At 38.9% G+C, this 20,309-nt stretch overlaps 1 protein-coding gene across 8 annotated transcripts in view; it reads right to left on the reverse strand.

The window, feature by feature from the left end:
* The window catches only part of prdm16 (PR domain containing 16), a 181,756-nt gene that overhangs the window by 60,405 nt on the left and 101,042 nt on the right, over positions 1 to 20,309 (reverse strand). The gene's annotated exons all lie outside the window — the stretch shown is intronic.

Raw genomic sequence — 20,309 nt, forward strand, 5'->3', positions numbered from 1 at the left:
TCAAATCTGCACAAACTTTCTGTTACTTTGGCTAAAAACTGCATAATCATAATTAAAACAACTGAAAAAGTTTCTAAAATAAATCAAAAGATAGTCAGATTGGGTCTTTAAGTATATTTAAAAATAGACTGTTACTCACAGATGCTCATAACTGGTGGAGGATTCTTTGATCATGTGCTCAACTTTTGCAGCCAATTTGTAAATTAGAGACAGTTTGATACTCTTGAAAGTATTTTTCTCACTAATGATTTGGGTCAACTTACAATTCAACATTGTAAGTAAAAACACAAGCAGTCAAGCATTACTATTTATTATTGTAGACATTTACCTTCCTCTCCAAGAGGAGAGGAAGGTAAATTCTATAACGTAAACCAAATCCAGTTGACTGACTTTTTTTCCTTTTTTTTTTACTATGTTGATGAAATCAACCTGGATGAATGAATGAGAGTCCACAGATGTCAACTTCCCTGCATTAACTGAATAAAACCAACTGACATGTTTTTTTCTTGCAAAAAATAAAAAAAAAGGTTCAACACCAACTGAAAATGGATAAAAGTCATAGGAGTAATATACCACCATATATTTTAAATATCATTTATACATGAAAGGTATGCAACAGTTTTAAAATTAAATGAACTTTAAAAATAAAAAGTCGACAATAGATCAGCTGCTTTTATTCTAGCCAATGTATATTAAGAATACTGCTGAGAGCCACAACTTATAAAGCATTACAACCCACCACAGTAGGAGTGTGAGATGCCGGCTGGCCTCCATCCACAGCTGGAGAGAATTACTGTTCTGCTTTTCAGGAGGCGAGCCAGTTTTAACATAGAGTTTTCGACCATAATTACATACGTATAGAATGACCATCTAAAATAGAAAATGGCAGGTATAAAGCATATTTAGGAGCAAAGTGTTGTTGGTAAGCAGCTGATGATGGAGCCAGTGAGCGAAAACTGGGCTTTGGTTTCAATTGGTGACAAAAACAGTTAGCATTTGCTTTCTTTTGCAATCTGTACCACTAAACTGAGCCAGACTTTTTATTTAGATTTGTTTAATAAGATTTCCGATGATGTGAATAACCCTTTACAACATGTCAGATATTTTTTTTTCCATGTTTTTCTTTGAATTGTAAACCTATTGGCCATTAAATAATAAATCTCTTAACATTCTGCCTTTGGTTGCTTGTTGTGTCTCTGCAGCAGAGTCTTACTGCTGAAGTGTAAGTATTGGTGACACGCACATGCACACACATGTCTTCACACTAACAAGTATCACCCGTGTGGGATGGTGTTTCCGCAGAAACAGTGGGGGGATATTGGAGCCAGACGTGACGAGCTGTCAGTGTATAGTGATAGGGATGGGTGTCAGTCACATCCCAAGGGTCCACACGGGCGCGCACACAGCATAACCGTTAACCTCTTTACTCTCTTTTGCACACAGATGAGTGTGATTTGATGTGCTGTCGCAGATGTAAGTGGACACCCCAATTCTGCTCAATGAAGATATACTCCTAGCCAGAGGTGGACGTGGGGGTCTGACTCTGCACCTTTACCGCGCCGGGCTCATTCCACATCTGCTTCCCATCAGCCACAAGGCTTACCTTTTTAAGGCAGGGGCGAGGGCAGGCGGGGAAACGAAAAGAGGGGGTGTGAGAGGGAGGGGGTCAGCAGAGTTCGGTTTTTGGCTTGATTCAATTACTAGCACAGCGAGAGAACATTCCCCCTCGGGTGTCTGGCTATTAGTATGCGTGCATGTGTTTGCATGTGTTTGTCCTGCAAAGACAGACTTGAGTATCTGTCTAGAGGAAAGTATGCATGTGTGGATGTGTATGTAGTGGTTCACAACTCAGGGTCACTGACATGTCCTCTGGTCACACGGTGACCCAGTGAGGTACTCCTAAAAATATTTTCTTTACTTTTTTACCTGGTTTCAAGTTTTCAAGAATTGTTATATTTACTTCAATAAAAATACTTAATTTTAGTCTATAATAGTTTGGTTGAGAGCAAATCTCAACTTTTGTCATGTAATGCCATTTAGTTAAAAAGTGGCAAAAATGTTAGCATTTACTTCATAGAGTAGCCATGATAACAGGCAGCATGGTCTGTGTTGACACAGAGGGTAGCTGACAGCCACTCAGGAAGACCCTTTAAAATAAAGTGGATGAATACAGACCAGACAGAATTCTCCTTCTGTTTTATGTTATTTTCATGTACCTGCTGGTTACAATTACACACAAGCTTGAAGAAGTTAGCAAAGTTCATCTATAGCTATAAGCATTGTAGCAAAAGTCTGTTGACACTTGGAAGTTGTGACACAGTAGATCTATTAATTTTAATTATTTAATTGATCCTTGTATAAAAAGCTGATAAATTTATGAAAAAAATGCTCCAATCCAATTCAGATCTATTTAAAAGTATTCCCAGAGTTTTGGTTTTTTTTTTCAATTATGATTATGCCGTTTTTAGGCAAAAATCCATAAATGTGTTATGTTTTCTGAGGCATTAGATCTTTAGAAATTCCCCATTGAGTTGTGGGTGGGACTGTTGGTGTGGAAGTAAGCCTCTATTAATTTCCCATCATCCCTCTGTTTTCAGTCTCTCGCTTGCTTATTAGCCCCTCACAACCTCAAGCTAACATTAGCAGTGCAACAAAAATGATGGGCAATATTAGAGCTATCAGCCCTTTTGATTCAGATGCCAGTTCGGATGAGGAAAAGGAAGACATGGATCTGGATGTTTGAGATATGAGTGGAGCAGGAAGCTTGTCGATTCTAGTTTGTACGTAATAACTTCAAGCTTTTTCAAACTGTATTTTTTTACTCTTGATTCACGACAATTTGAATAAAGAAATGCTCAGAAATGCAGTTTTTCATTGTAAAATCTTCGAAATATGTCCTCCATCGTGACAGAAAAAGCAAGAAAATGTTAAAAACACCAAAAAAAAGGATTTTCATTTGAGTGGGTTTTTACATTTTTGCATTATTACCAACATTTAGCTACAATGAATTGTTTCAATTTGTCCTATATTGTCTTTATATATAAAAATGAGGGTACCCAACATGGAACTATTTCCTTTTGTTGAAACTGAATTAAGGGCTGATTTGCACAGTTGCATCAGCTTTATTACAGTTGGACTACATGAACAGTACAATCAAAAATCCTCTCAATCTTTACCAGTTGAAAACGCTGTAAAGTACATTAACGCTTCAAAAACAGCAAGAAGTCTAGCTTCTTGAGTCGGGATCTTTGTTGCTTGTCTCTTTGTCTCTACTTCTCACACATCCACCTTTCTACTCCCTTTTCCTACACTGGCTGTGAGTTTAAAAGAGTGGCTGCCTGATGGGTTCTTCACTTTTTTCAAAGGGGGTCTGAGACAGTGAACAATGGCCAAACTGTTGAGCAGCGCCTCAACTCGGCCTAAAGGATTTCCTCCTCAACCTCGGACCACCTAATACCATGTGACACCCTACATCATGACAAGAGGAGACAGATAGAAACGATTTATTCACACCAATGACAGTTTTGTGCCAACCTTAAACAATCAAATCTTTGACTTTTGTTAATGTAAAAAATACGTAAAATTAAATAGCAATGATCTTACTTATAGCATAAATGTTTTAAATCCAAAAACGGACATTGAATTAAAAAAAAGAAAAAAAAAGAGAGAGACACTAACAGCTTAAATAACTTAAGCATTTTCAGCTTTGGCTACACTCTTTCCCAATTTCTGAGGCTTTTACATCCTAAATCAGTCGTAAAAACATCGTTTTTGGTAACACCTCCACTTGTCACATGACTAGCGCTGACCTTCTTCTTCAAGCATACCTCGTCTCAGCCTACTGTAGCTTTTAGTGGCGCTGCTAACCAGACACAGATGGACATTTACAAGTAACAGCACATGGACAAAAACTTCAGACTCCAGAGTCCAGCCTCAGCACTACAATTTCATTTGTGGTGCCATGTTTCCAACAGTCTGTTTTAATCATTATCAGTCTTTAAAGTTTTTCTTTTTCTTTTACGTGAAATCATTACAGAATGAGCAATAGGTTATCAGAGTATATTACTAGTAGTTGTTTCATGCTTTCAATTCAGATGTAGATTGAGTTTTTCATTACAAAGGGACTTTAACTAAATAGGTCAGATATACTCATGTCCTCTCTTTAAAGACCCACTCCAATAAAAATTGTGTTTTTAGTGTTTTTTAACATTTTCTTGTAGCATTTTTTTAAATAATGGAGGATGAGTATAAAATATGGATTAAAGAGGCCATACCACAAAAAATCAACGACGTTATGAAATGGGCGGCACCCACAAGGAGCGAAAGACGGTGCCTCAGAGATTGAGTTGTTTTATCTCCGAATATTAAAAGAGTTCACAAAAATAACTAATATTTCATGAATAATTTGTTTTTTAGTTTTCCAAAGGTAAAGATTTGGATATAGTTTACTCTGAAAAACTAAATAAAATCATGGTATGGCCCCTTTAAGATTAAAATGTTGTTTCTAGTTGTTTTTTATTTTTTTTTATTTCACATTGGATCTGGAGCAGATGAAAACTGGATGTTTAAAAAAGCTTGGGTTTATGACGCAGCAACTTTATGGGCAGGACAAACTTTCTCTGCTCCAGTTCTGAAGTATCCACTTGCAGACAAATAGATCCATTAACGTCTTCATTTCCCTCATCTGAGCTGCTATCTGGCTCAAAACTGTATCGCTATCGCTTTTTCTGTTGGGTACGCTAATGTTAGCTTGGGCTTGTGAGATCCTGTATAACTAACGGGAGAGAGTATCAATAAAAGGCTGATGGGAAAATCCTGAGAGCTAACTCCTGCATCAACAGTTCCACCCACAACCCAGATGAGCATTTCTGAACTCCTGCTGCTCTGCAGAAAATATGTCTTAAAAATGAAAACATACTTTTTAAATTTTGGCTATAAAAAGACAAATTAATAATTAAAAGACCACTGGGAATGATCTTATAATAGAAAAAATATATATAGTTGGAGTGGGACTTTAACATTGACTCAGCTTTGCTCTCATTCAGACCTTCCAGTGTCTTCAGACACACCCAGGACTATCCTGCGGTGGGCAGACAGAGTTTAGACTGGGGATGAGAGAAAGTGCTTGGTGGACAACACGGACTAATTTGTTAAAGATACAGCGGCTGCATGGCTTTTCAAGGCACCGTGGGGGAACCAAAACATTCAACAGTTGTCCAAACAGATTCCTCACTCCACCTCTCAGTGGCTAACACAGCATTGCCATATTTCAAACACACACACGCACATGCACACATAAAAATACACAGCCGCTCTCTATCCTCTGTAGCAGGGATTTATTTTGCTTGGGGTGATTGCTGTGTCTGCAAGTTCTGAAGTCTCATTAATGAATTTGAAACGGGGGTCACGCCAGGATTGATGTTTGAGAATTGTGTGTGTCTGTGTGTTCTGCAAAGTAGAGGGAAATAATTTGTGGGGCTATTATGAGATCACGCAAGCTAAGCACCTTTGTTGCACGGAACAATTGGACATTATTTTAGCAAAGATTATCCACTGATGACGAAGCGATCAGTGCGTGAACTGTGAGATAGGCACAACAGCGTGACCACAACGTCATTGAAGTGAACCGGTCTGTCTTTTCATGTTCGATTTTTTGGCATTTTTACTTTTTGATGTGGGCCAAGAAGCATTAGGGGGCGCCTGCACACAGCTGGACACTCAATGCCACACACAGTGCACGGAAACTTTAAAAGAAGTCATGAACCAGACATCTTACGAATGAAATGACAAACAATTATGGTGAATTTCAGGTAACTTTCAGCCCTCATTTCAGTATCCTAATATTGCGGTTTCTGAGAACCAGCTGGACCGCCGCTGCCCTTCTCATATCTGTCTCCCATCTCTCTGTCTTATCTCACTGCACACATACCGCAGCATTGCCTCCTGTGATTGTGTAAAAGGCCTGGGGCTTTATTTTCCACAACTCAGAGACAAGGAGAGGAAAAGTGGGTCTAGTTGTTTGTGACAATACCAGGGTGAGCGGGCGCAGTGGTGCTTGGGAGATTCTGTTGTTATAGGGACAAAACAAATAAAGTGTCAACCATTCAAAAGATGGCTAGCTCAAGAGGGTCAAGCCAAGCTAATTCCTTTGGAAAACAATCAACTGCCAGTTCTTTCTCTCCCTCAGCAGCTGTCCGGACTTTCTCCACACTGATAGACATTTTGGGAAACGCGCTAATAGTAGCTCTAAGGTCAAGGGTTGCATTAGTAGTTGAAATGTACAATATATTCAATGTCAAAAGGTTGACTGTGTAAAAATAGTAAAAATAAATCATATTTATTACCACTAGTGGCATGCATTTGGTCAAATTTCATTTGTTGACACTGGAAGATCTTACTGGCATTAATCCTCTTTTTTTCAAAAGACTTTTCAAATTGGACTCATAAAACACTAAAACAATGATTCTTTTCACAGTCACAGTCCACTTTTTGAAGAGCCCTACTTAAAAAAAACAAAGTCTGTAAAGAGACGTGCTTCTTTAGACTCTGTATCATTTCTGTTCCTTAAGACTTTTACAAGCTATGTAAACATGCCATATTTATTATCTTAACTCTGCCTTCTCAATATTTCTTCCAACATTTGCTCAAACCTTTGATGCCAGGATAGGCAGCCAGCTTATTCCTGGTCTACCAAATGACTAGGGGGCTCTCTTTCCTTTACGGTTTAGCTTTTTTTGTCAATGTTTAAGAACAGAAAGGAGCTGCAGGACCAGACTCAATACAGAGGTCAGGCAGGATAACCCCCATATCCTGATTACTGACATTCACTGCTCTCTGGAACACAAGCCAGGAAAAAAAAGCTTTAGTGATATGCTGCTGTTGACCTGCTTTTATGGCAAAAATGGCTGTCATTGGGAGATAATATAATTATGAAGAAAGGCACTAATTTACCTCTCAGCAGATGTGTCGATTTTACACTGAAAAGTGTTTAAAAGTTATATGTAAAAATGTCATTTGAAAATGTCTTGAAATCAATAGGATGCTGTTGCGAAGCTTTCAGCTTCTACTTTGTCTAAATAGATTAAACGACTTAGATAGATATGAATATCTGAGAGAAAGGAAAGGCTTTTAAATCTTGAGCTGATCTAGTGGAGTGAATGCGACCCCCCCATGTCTATGAATATCTCTTTTATTATTGCTATTGACCCATGTGCCATAAAGTGAGGCAGGGGGTCTATTTCAGTCAAGCCGCAGCGTTATTCAGATACTAAAGAACAACAGTGACACTCAAAGCAGCCCCAAATATTCAACTGAGTTGTTCTGAGAGCTAGATTAAAAATGATAGGTTTTCTCACCTTAAATGATATAAAAAGTATGTTTTTTTATGAAAAATACAACTTATAAATGCAATTTAACTCGATCACGTACTTTAACTTAATCAAATGATCCCATTTTTAGAGGTAAGTAACCTTTTAAGCATAAAATTGAGTTATATTTATTTGCATAAACATAATTACATAAAGTATCAAAATCAAAATCTGTTTTTCAGAAAGATAAACATTATTTTAAATTAATATTTTGTACCTTATATGATCTATTGTGTTAAAGTGTAGGAAAACACATATCACTTCTTTAAAAAAAAAAAAAAACAAGAATAATCGCTAGATCATCTTTTATTTAAATTAAAATACAGTTTGGAGACCTAGTTGATTTCAGTATAATTCAAATCACTTCAAAATAATAATAAAAAAAACTTCATTAAATAATTAAAAGAGATATTGAAGACTCTTCCAATTAAGAAATAATAAATACAGTTTAAAGGGATCAAATATTTTTATGATACCAGCTGTAAGAATAAATGCTTAACTTCACTGTATCTCCACAAGAGGGATTTAGAAGTGGAATAGCTGGAGAAAAGACATCAAATATTGTCAATTTTAAAAAGAGATTCAAAGTTCAAAACATTTATAAAATGTGATAGAAAATACTTAGCAAGATTTATTGATATATATATATATATAAAACCATAATTAATTAATTTACAGTGTTATTATTCTGTTCCAATGCTGTTTGTATAAAAGTAAATTTAGACCCACTTGCAAAAGGAGCTTGAACTTGATTAGTTGTCAAATTTCATCCAAAGTCCGTTTTGCACTTTGCATAATCATATATTGTTATACTTTTGCTCATTATTATTATTTTTATTTATTTAGCTTGAAATGAATAAATATATATTTTGCATTTAAAAAAAAAACAGTATTTGGTTTAGGACTCCATAGTATATTGTTTTGGATAAACAAATCAAAAATGTGTTGCGATGAACACCTTTCCTACAGCAGCACTTCAAAGAAAACAGCAGGAAGATCAAGAAGAAAACAAGTTGTGTACATTCTTGCTCAAACAAACAAGATTTTTTGGCAACCAAATAACTTTATTTCCCTACTAAAACCATGGCGGAGGACTATTTCTCTAATCTGTGTGGTATGTCTGTGTGTGCGTGAGCCAGCCAGTGCGTTTGTATGTGCATGTACTGGGGGGACACTTTGATAAATGGCCAGTTTATGGTGCTGTCACACTGAGGACGTCTGTGGGGAAATAAATCCCCACAAGCGCCAGTGTGTGTGTGTTTGTGTCCAAGTGTGTTTACGTGTGTAGAGAGGTACAATGCTCTGGTCATCTGATTGCAAGCCTGTGGTCTGGCGCATGATTAATCAAACTGATTGGATGGGGCAAATATGGTTTGTAATAGCTCCAAAAAGGAGCGGGTCACAGGGAGGAAAGGATTACTCTGATGTGTGAGACGATGTATGTGTGTAGGGGGGAGTGTGAATGTTTGCACATGTGTGCTCATGTGTGTGTGTGCGCGGAAAGGTGTGCATGAAAGGAGCTGAAGTGAGGCTGCTGTGTGTTCGAGGGTCAGAGGTCAAATAAATGGAACATGAAAGACTAAAAACACAGTGCGGCGCTGCTGACACAGCTACAGCTCAGTTAATATCTCACAGGGCTACGCATTGATTGTGAGTACACAGATTTCTTCTCTCACCTACAAACACACGGGTCCCAGCATGGTACAAAGCAATGTTTGAGTAATTGAGCTGTGCCATTGCAGCTTTGTAATCGCTGACGCGTCTTTACATAGCCTTTGTGCCAGAACAAAAGAGTGCCCAGACTTAAGTTGTCGCCGGTCGCAAGTAAGGCGGAAGTGAAAGAGGTAGGGCAAAAAAAGAAAGAAAGAAAGAGTAAGTGGACGCGGAAAAACAGCAAACGAGCAGCTCAATCTGCGTATTTGAGCACCACCACTGGCGCATAGGTCATTTTTTAATATGCTGCTTTGATCTGCCGACTAAGTCATGTTTGTGTTCATGGGTGTGTTTGGGTGTGCCGCATGCAGCACGTCTTGTTTTCGGTTGGAGATATGGTGCGCGAACTGTCAAATTGGCCCTTTAATAGCTCCATCTTTCTTCTCTTTTTCTCCTCATTATCTCTCTAACTGACTCCCTGGAGACACGGAGAATGAGACAAAGATGAACGGACCAATTGAGACGTATGGGATTGGTATCATGCCGCTATCAATACCAGGAAAATCCTTTTAGCACATAAATCTATTCAGTTTAGTGTTTGATCTACTAACAGTAATACTAAATAGAGCTTTACCGGAATTTAACATCTAATGCTACATACACAGCAGGCTCGTACACACGTACAAGCAACCACTTTCTATGAAAAGTCTATGCAAAGGAACGTAAATGCTGGTTTCAGGCTTCCATCTTCAATAGTCCCGCACAGACGTGTCACGATGCAAGTTTTTAAAGACCCACTCGTATGAAAATCATGTTTTTTGATGTTTTTAACATGTACTTGTAACATTTTTTCATTATTAAGAACATATATAAAATAATTTAAAATTAAAACTGCATTTCTGTGTATTTCTTTATTCAAATTAGGATGAATGAGGAGCAGTGCAGTTGGAAATAGCTCACTTTTCAAGTGAAATGGGTGGGCCCAAGTCTCTCCACTCTATTCTGATGCATCCACTTGCAGACAAGTAATTACATCAACATCTTCATTTTCCCCATCTGAGTTGGAATCTGACTCAAAACTGTATGGCTGGATAGCTCCAATATTGTTCACCATCTCATGTTAGCTGGGGTTGTGAAAGGGCTGTAAGTTATAGCAGGACAGAGAGTAAATAAAGAGATGATGGGAAATCAGCTGAGGCTTACGTCTGCTCCAACAGTCCCACCCACAATTTAGATACGAAATCTTCTGCTGCACTACAAAAATATTGTTCAAGAAAATAACAGTTTTTTTTGTCTAAAAATTGGGTAATCATAATTAAAAGACCACTGGGAACGCTTTTATAACAAATCAAGATATGATTGGAGCTGGACTTTAAGTTTGTTTTCAATCTCTACGTATAAAATGTGCGGCCATTGAATGGGCGCCAAAAGTTAAACCAGCTTTTCAAAAGCGATCATAAAGGAATAATGTATAATTTTGGTTTTCACCCAGCCAGAATTAATGACACTAAATCAGAAATTTGCAAGATTTTTACCGCTTTGACATTTCAAACCAAGCTTCTTCCAATACTTGCGCCATTGTAAACACCGCATGCTAAAAGCGTGTTCTTGAATGCGTATCACATACAAAAAGGAAATTTTGTTCTCTTAAAACTCCTGGAAATTACTTTTACACACATGATCACACTACAAAAAAAAAGAGAGAAAATGCTGTTCAGATTGGCTTCCCTCAACTTTTATGTTCTTGGCCATAGTTGCACCAATACAAACCATTAATCACAGTCAATCTTGTTCCTCTCTGCCTCACTTTCTCCTCACCTTGCAAGCGCTACCGTCGTCAATCATGTGCTCTGTATGAGAAAAACAACTCATAATTGTGAGGACGAGGTTGTGGCGCACAAGAGCATCCCAGGGTTTACTGATTCATTCCACACAGTCAGAAAGACATGAGGATAATAGCGCACGTTCTGCCGCTTTCTCCTTCATTTTCTTGTCTTTTTCCCTCTGTCTTTTTCTCTCATTAAATCTGTTCCGCCCTTTAACCCTGTGGGCAGGTGCTACTGTAATTAGCCATTATTTGACTATCAAAAGTCAGGAGTTGATTAAATGGCCACAAACCGGCGTGCAGAGCACTTTCCCTCTGAGCCCAGCCCCATAATTTCAAAAGCTTCTTGCAACCTGCTGAGGGCCTTTCAGGTCTGTGAGACGCCGCTTCCGACTGCTAGTAAGAGCCTGTTGCCGGCGGTAATCAAAACTGATAATCTTACAGGAGAGAAAGGGGGAGGGAGCGGGGTGGGGGCTGAGGATGGAAGAGAGAAAGGAGAGTAAAAGAAAGAAATGGTCGGGGGCTTTCGGGAGGTTGGAGCTCAAGCAGAGAGCCTTCCATTAGAAATGTGTTGTGGCTCTGAGGGGGCCGGTGGCCAGCAAGCGGTGAAAAATGCTGCCTTCTTAAGGCAAGTGAATGGCATCTCTTTAGTGATTAGGAGCTGTAATAATGGGCTCCCCCGCCTGTTAACCCTAAGTCCATTTTATTGCTAATTCATTTACCTGTTATTTCAGACATACTTGACAAGAGTCACCTGCTAAGAAGTCATGTTTGTCAGGCAGGTATGCCCCTTAGCTGGGGATCTTAAATCAGCCTCACAATGGAGCTGGTAGGGGAGTAGAGACTGACCTTGTTGTTAGCAGATAACACCACACCACGGTTATCCTGACCAATGCGGAAAATCTTTTCTGCTCCAAGTATAATTAAACTTCATCCCCGTAGCGTTTCTTAATTAACGCATGTTTTTCCTCTTTCAGGCGCTCCATTGTAAGTAGATTTTAAGCCATGCTGATCTGCTTTTCAGCTCGGCACTGAATATCAGGGAAATATTACATCTGACCTGCTGCATTAAGCAAAGAACTGCTGATTGAAAATGAGTTATGAAAGCATCTGATAATCTCCTTTTGTGCAAAATTAAATCTGACTTTTGGACTCAACAACTGTTTTAGACTAGTATAGTTGAAATTGCAAGACGTAGACATTTTTGCATTTTTATGATTGAATCTGTTTTCACTGAGCAAAGCCATTAATATCCACATAAATATTTGAAGAGAAATATATATATTTTTTGGTAGGAATAAATCATGTCATATTCATTCTTTGATATTCCCCAAGGAGAGCTGGGCAGAAATAATCACTCTGATTCCCTGGTTAATGTTCTGGATAATTCTCCCTAAGGTAACACTCTCTTTGCTAATATCCTCACATGTGAGAATCTTGATCCGAAATGTCACAGCTGAGAACAGGCCTACATTGAGTCCCAGCGAAACCGTGGAGTGTGGAAAAACAAAATGGGGTTTAGCATTACCATAACAGACTGCACATCCCCTCAAAATATGTAAATATATACACCGTTTTGATTGGATTTTTACGTTTTATCAAACTTTTCTTTTCTTCGGATGATTAAAAGCATTGGGAGAGAAAGGATGTGTGATTGTATTTGAAGTGAGCCTAACATTGTCATTGACCGGGCGTTGTGAGTAAGAGGACAAATTAGCAGTGTGTCGGTCATGCTCCGCGACTGCTTTAACTTTTCATCAGTTTCCGCGTTGTTAGCTGAATAAAAGGATTATCCAGTATGAATAAAGAAACTGCGCTCTCGGGATGATGCTCCATGTGTGCGTGCATGTTTGTGTGTTTCATATCCCCCTCATCGCAGGCCTCTCATGGGATCCCCCACTTTGCCTAATCATTGTTTCTCTAACAGATAATTCTCCGTGTCCTCACACGTTTCCGTGTGTGTGTGCTTGTGTTCGCATTAATTAGCGCCGTGTTGACTGAGTGTACTCTTCCTTGTAATCACTTAATTAGGGGTGACGGCCCCGTTGCTTGTTTTACTCAATTAGCCATCCTGTTTAATTATCTAATTCTTTGCGAGTGAACTGTATTTGTTAGCAAGTGCAGAGGAAAGGTCATGGTTTGTGTGTGTAGGCTCTTTTTTTCAAAATATGAACTTTTTAACAAGCATTTGAAAATAAATAAACTTTTTTTAAAATAATTTTTTAAATCAAGAGACACTGTGATTATTGTGGAAATGAGAAAAAAAACATATCTAGAGGCCCTACGAGAACAGTTTGTTGATGATTTTCTTTGTAAGTAAAAAAACCTCCCATTTGCATACAAGTATACAGAATCAAACACTAGGCCATGCTCATGGACCACGTATGAGGCCTCAGCCGCGTGTTTTAGATTACTGTCCCTCTGATTCCCCGAAATTCAGTCATTAATGATAAAATTGTCTAAAGAGGAAAAAAAAAACGAAAGAAAGAAAGTGAAATCTCATAGTGAGTATGATTGATGGTTGCTTTAAATGGAGGCGTCCAGGGCCGACTCCATTGTTTCTCCCGACCAACCTTGCCATCTACTCTGGTGCGTCCACCCCCACTTCTTCGTCTGGAATAGGGCCTGGCGTTTATTTAACAGTTCATTTGAGCGAAGGGGCGTGCAAGGTGAAGCTGGTGGGAGGCAAGACGGGCTGGCAGGGTGTCTGTGCACTGCCGTGGCAGGACGTCCCTTGTGGGACAGTGCCAGGCTGCGCGGTGGGGAGACGAGACAGGGCCTCCCCAGCGGACTAATGCCCTGTAATGAAGATTAAGACTCAGTCAAAGACCATACTGTTCAGCTGAGATTGCAAGGAAGGATTGAGGGAAGCAAGGTGGGGGAGAGGAAAGGAAGAGGGGATGAAGCAGGGCTGGAGGACAGAAAAGTCTGGGTTTCAGAATGGGTTTGAGGGTAGATTACTCTAATTTGCAGCAACAGGTAGAAATACTATTAACCACAGTGGAAACCACACACTTAAAATACTATATCATCAATGGTTTGAAGGGTTCTATAATCCAACATATTTTCCAGGCTAGCCGCTTATAAAACAAGGTTTCTTATGTAGGTTCAGCATACACTCCACTGGCTGCAATACAAGCTGCTACTCTTCTAGGAAACACCAGATAGTATCCCTGGTGTCTAAAACGTTTTTCATCATTAATAAACTCGTCCCTGTCAGAATTTTGTAGGGAAATAGCCTAATGTGTTCAAGGAAAGAACTCCAAATTACTTCTTGTGTTTATAATAGGGGTGTCAATTATCACATTAATCCCAATTGATTAACTACTATCATTTTTTAGCGCGTAAATTACATTTTTGATCTATTATCTGTCATGTAAGTGATAATGCCTTACACACTGTCCATTATCTGAAATTGTTGGATGACTGAGGCCTGATAGTCCATTCATTTCTGATAATGCACACCTCGAAGGGCATTATCCTGCTTATACCATGGTCACTTACAAAATAAATACATATTACAGAAAAAAACAGAATAAATCCACTTTTTTTCTTTTACCGTGCCAAAAGGGCCACAGATTTAAACAAAAATAAATCAAAATGAGGCTTTTTGTAGCTATTATTATGTTATATTTTTAAAAGTATATGAATTAGATTTATTTTTTTTTAAAAGTGATAATTAAATAACCAAATTACAGCACATGTTTTAAATACAACGGACAATTGAGAGTAAAGAAAACTTTCAAACTGTTAATTGAAAACAGTTTTTTATCCTGCGGCAGTTATTTGTCTCATCTGATCTATGAACTGGTCCAAGACACAAAAAATATCTATTAAAAAGAATTGTACCTATTCTGGATCTTTTTTTTTTCACTAATACTTTTTTTTCTCAATAAAAGTTTCATTTTGGCTGACACAGATGAAAAATAATCTTCTAAGTAAAAATAATCAATCAGAAGTGCCTTTACAAAAAGATCAATTCTGCCTGTACAATGAAATCCACTGAGTTTTTTATATGTTGAGAGATGCTGTAACTCCTAGCTGTGTATCCTTTGCATTCATATCTTAATTATTGGCCTCTTATATTTCTTGGCATTGATTTAAAAAAAAATTCCAACAATGACTTTCTGGAGCTTCATTGTGTTTCTCTTCTGTAAGCTGCTGTGAATAAAAGTTTGCGAAATGACTTAACCTAATTGAAAGAATGCAAATGTTGATCTTTCATTTAAAGAGGAAGCCTTCGATCCTGCTCCTTGGCTTTTTGCATTTCCATTTTATTTTAGCTATTGATTAAGTTTATTTGGAACAAACTGTTTTGTTGGAAATCACTCTCTGAACAAGAACACACCACTGCAACACATGGCACACTTCACTTATCACTCTGAGGCTGAAAGCTCCCCTTAGACCTGTTGCACAAACACAAGCATCCACTGTCTTGTCGTCTCTCTTTCACCTCTTTTATTCTACTTTATTTTTTTCAAATAAATCCTTTTTCTGTTCGTATATATCAAAAGGATGAGGTATCATGTGGAGAAAAGAATGGACAGAGAGATGGATAGATGGACGGTTGGACACATAGATGGATGGATGTAGAGAGAGGATCTTTTTTCACATGACCTTGTGTTGACGGGGCCAGCCTCTGTCTCTCCTCCACAGACGGACCATGTCTGTGAGCAGCCTGGCAGTTCTTGCCTCTCTTGGGCATTCTGGCATTCCTCCCCGCCATGCCCCCCCCACCCCCTGCCTCCGGCTGTCCCTTACCCTTTGAGCAACTCCATCTTCACGAAGACTTACTTTTGCTTCGAGTCCATGTCTGTCAGTCTGGAAACATTTTGTGGCATCTATTCTATTCTCTGCAAATGATTCTTTCATTCTGGAAAAAAAATACACTATTGAAAGTAAAAATTTTGTCCAAAAATGTTGCAGAAGAAACATATCAAGTATTATAATTCTTTGTGCGCAGTTATAGGTGAGTTTTATAGAACTTCTTACAACCCACTAAACTAAAGACAGATTTTAAATGTAAAATGTGAATAAAAAGCTTCAAGATGCAGCAGTTTTATTTAAAAAAATTTTAACGTTTTAAAAATGTTCTATCAGAGAGACTGCTCCATTCTTTTCAATATAACAACATAAAAAAAAAAAACAGTTCAATTCCGTTTTCTGGCAAAACGTTTAAATACATTGAAAGAATCAGAGTTAGGTATTGAACTGAATGAATGAAAAATGCAGTTTCATTAAAATAGATGCAAATGTAAAACTGTTTTGATCAATAACAAAAAGGATTATTAGTTTCCCCAGAGAAAAACTACAAAATGAAAAACAAAAAAAGAAGTCAGTGACTGATTGTTTATTAGTGTGAGTAAACTCATATGACAGCCCCCATAACTGTCAAACTATCGCCCTCGTTCTTTTGTTGGGTGACCCCTGTGAAAGTGGTGGGAATGGGCTCCGGACAGAGATTATGAAGAGACAAAGACTGCAAGAGGGAATGAGAGAAGACAGAAGGAGTGAAGGGCAAAAAGGGAAGAAAGAGAAGGATAGAAAGAGGGATGGGGTCACTGAGCCAGCTGATGTGAAAGTGCCTCTGATCACCTCGTGCTTCTCCTCCGCCCCCTCACTCTGTCCCTCTCTATCTGTTCCGCTCTTTCTTTCCGTCGTTCCCACTTGAATTCCTCTCCCAGCGCTTCACTCCGATGTGACGCTGGTTTTTGATCCGCGATAACAACAGAGATGCGTCAGTCAAGGCCCACACACACACTCTGGGTACAAATGCACACACGAGTTTAAAGTGCCTCTGCAAGTTAAAAGTGGCACTCGAGAGAGGACATTTCACACACACACAAACACGAATGAACGCAGTTACACACAGGGTCGGCCTTTGAGTGAACGCTCTTCACAAGACATAATGACAGCATTCTGCAGCTACCAGAGTTGGGACAGTTCCCACAGACAAGACAGACAGAAAAAGAGAAAGAGCATTTCTTTCTGTCTTCACCTCTCCTCCTACTCCCCACCTCCTCTCCAACAACCCTGACTTTGTTCGGAGCATGTGACCTAAAGCAAATCTCCACTTTTGCCGATCAAAGTCTTGATGTATACATCTTTTAATTATATTAGGCACACTTAAATTAAATCATTTATTTAATAAATATATTCACTTTTGCATTAAAGTTTTAGTGTCCGTGTGTCATGTTTTAAAGTCCTTGTGAGAAAATCTAAACAAGGCACCTGGAGTACAATCAATACTAATCCCGAGTCATACTATTAGGAGAATCCCATTTTAGGTATTGTTAAAAGAAAAAAAATAAATATCTTATTGTTTGAATGCTACTAAAATGTATATTGTCAAAGTAGGGGTGTCAGAATCCAGGCATTGAGGGCCAGTGGCTTGAACTATGTCTAAATTCCTTCACTACTCAGTAAAGAGTGTTTACCATTTCAAAATCGAGTGCCCTAGAAATTTCTTAGTAATCTTTCCAAAAAACCAGTGTGCATCTATGCTCACTACATTAGCAAATATTGACCACAATGCATTGCGGTTGAAAATTTTTGGCAAAAAAAATGTGTACATTTTTTATAAACCAGCCACATTTTCATCATCAGGACAAAGTGGAGTCACAACTAGACATCGGTTTTTATTTCGGGACATCACTAAGTGATGTCATATTTGCTGTCTAAAAAAAAAAGTAATGCGCCTGTTGGCCAAATTGCTTTTAAAAATCAAGGGGACTATTCATTTTAGCACTTAAAAGTTTTCAGTAGTTAGGGATTATGGAGGGAATTTGTAGATAGCCAATTTGTGCGGTAAATAATTTGCTTTAAAATGATTCTTTAAGACAAAAATTGAATTTTTCTGTGCCAGCCCAGTCTCCGGACATCTGTTTTCTGCGACGTCACTCCAACCATTCATGATGTTCCGCTGCTGTGGAATGTGGAACCGAGGTGTTTACTCCTTCCACTTCACTTTCCAATCTCATTTTCTCCGTTCATCAACCTTGACACAGTGCAGCATTTTGTAGGGGATATTTTGACGGGGAGGGGTAGGGTGTATGACAGTGGTGGAGTTGGGTGAAGGGGTGGGGCAATGTTGGGGGTATCTGGGTGCAGGTTATGGAGCCAAATGAAAACATGTCAGTCAGGGCCCATTAAAATGTAACCCTGCCCAGCAGAAGAAAGAGACCCATATCATCATTAAGTCATCTCGAGGCTGAGCAAAAACCGCAAAATATTATTCCTACACCCCTCCTGACACACGCAGGCAATGCAAATACTAATGCTCACACACTTCTTCCTTCGTTTAATGACAAAGAATGCTTATGGTTGGCCTGCGGTGTGTTTGCTCAAGCCCCTTGAGTGACAAGGAGTTTGATTCCAGGCAGACGAGAACGTCAAAGTCTTCGCAGCAGATCAGTTTGACTTTTTTATGAGTAACACCTCTTGGCACACACATTTCCAAACACTAAGAAACAAAACACCAAACTATTTTCATAAAACAGGATACAAAATAGCTCAAAGTTATTTTTTTCTTTTGTAACACACAATTGTTAGCATTTTTGTTTGTGTGGTTCAAATAAAACAAAAATCATCTTGTATAATTTCCTGTCAGACCTCCGTCAGACCCGCTATGTATGTGTGACATGCTCAGAGCCACCTCTGAACCTGGAGGGGGATTTGTTACCTTCAAACACATAAAAAATGACTTTCCCCAGTGGCACACTGGGGTGGCAGTGATTATAATATCCAGATAATCATTTCAAACAAATGATTATAATTATCAATCAATCATGAGCTTATTTAAACTGGGGGATGGGGGGGAGAGTGTGGCGCTGTTGGCAGAGAGTAAACTGTGGCCTGGAGCACTGGATCACTTCTGTGACCCTTGAGGCTCCATTTGCCCGCATAATAGCCCTCATACATCCAGGGTCATTTAGCTTGTGTATTTAGAGACTCAGTTCCACAGCGTAAAATGGGAGGGGGTAAGATACATGGTGTCAGCAAATGCACAGTCCTTAATTTACAAAATGTCACCGAGCCCCATTTGGCTCTCAATTCTTTCAAAATGGCACAGAGGAAAATCCACTTATGGGTTGGACCTCCTCTCAACCCCTCATGTCCTCATTACATCTAATGCCACATCTGTTGCACATTTATTGTGAAATACATCTTAATATGGATGGTTGTGCCAAGTTCTTGAAGTTGAATGAAACTTCAAATTGAATGAATCTATGAAAAAGTAACAGATGCTTAACTTTAGTGGCTCAAATCGGACAGGAGGAGCTCCACAGACGGAAGAAAGAGCCTTGATCGTCTTAAAGAGAAACGCCTCTGTATCTTTTCACAGTAAATCCCTGATGAAAAGCAGCATGAATTGATTCAATCTCACTGGTATTGAGAGGTGAATGAATGGGGCTCGGAGAGAGAAAGTAAGAAGGGAGAAGCAGAGATAAAAAAAAAAAAAAAAGAGGGAGACAGATACTACCCTTCGGGGGAGAGATGATCATCTTGGGAAAAAAGCAATCAGTGTTCATTGATTTTCTCAGTTGGTTGAATGGAGGGTGTCTATCTGGAAGTCATTATCTGCCATTTGATCTGCTGGAGTGTTTACACACGTCGGCATGGACAGCGGCACTCCTCTGAAGATGAGGATTAGCACACACAGAAAGGCCGGCACACATACACAGAACAGAGACTGTCTTCTTTTGACCCGCTTCGTATCTAGCTAACAGTTTTAAAGAAGAATATACATAAGCAGGCCCTAGACAGCTAAACAGACAGATAACCTCGTTTTGTGTAGCCAGACTCGACCAAATCAAACAATCCCTGATCCTATCGCTAATAGCCTCTGATAACAATCTGCAGCTACAACAACACCATCCCGTCTACAGGAGGATAAAATAAGTAGGAGAAGATGGAGGAAGTAAGCAGAGAGAGGATTCGGGTTACAGGTCTTTTTGCTCTCTGTCTGTGTGTGGTGTGAAGATGCATGAGATTTTCCTTGGCATGTGGGGAAGCCAATGAGACAACAGTAGATATGCATCTAAGGCCTTAAACTTTGCAGACCAACACAAAAACACATGTGTGCATACGCACTTATAGCTGCAAGGTCAGCTCTGGCCAGCTTACAGTAAGAAGGCTAGGGAATTTGCAATAATGCTGCAGCTTGTATTGTATCCGCTGATTTATCCCTGAATGATTCCCAGTTACGCCTCTGTCAGACTGACAGAGCAATGCCCTTTTGACATCTTCATTATTATGTTAGTAATTGGTGGAGGTCTCCAAAGAGAAACTTTTCTGCATACAGAAATAAACACAGTTGTTTCCAGTTCCAAAGTCTTCATTCGCCTGTGCTCACACTCAGTAGCACTTTCTTTTTTTTCTGCATGTTAGACAGAGAAGTGCATCCAAAACTAACTAACACAAAAGAAGCTTTTCAAAATCCAACAAGATAAAAAAAAAAAAAA

This window comes from Oryzias melastigma, linkage group LG7 (genome assembly GCF_002922805.2).
Source record: "Oryzias melastigma strain HK-1 linkage group LG7, ASM292280v2, whole genome shotgun sequence".
Taxonomy (NCBI): Eukaryota; Metazoa; Chordata; class Actinopteri; order Beloniformes; family Adrianichthyidae; genus Oryzias; species Oryzias melastigma.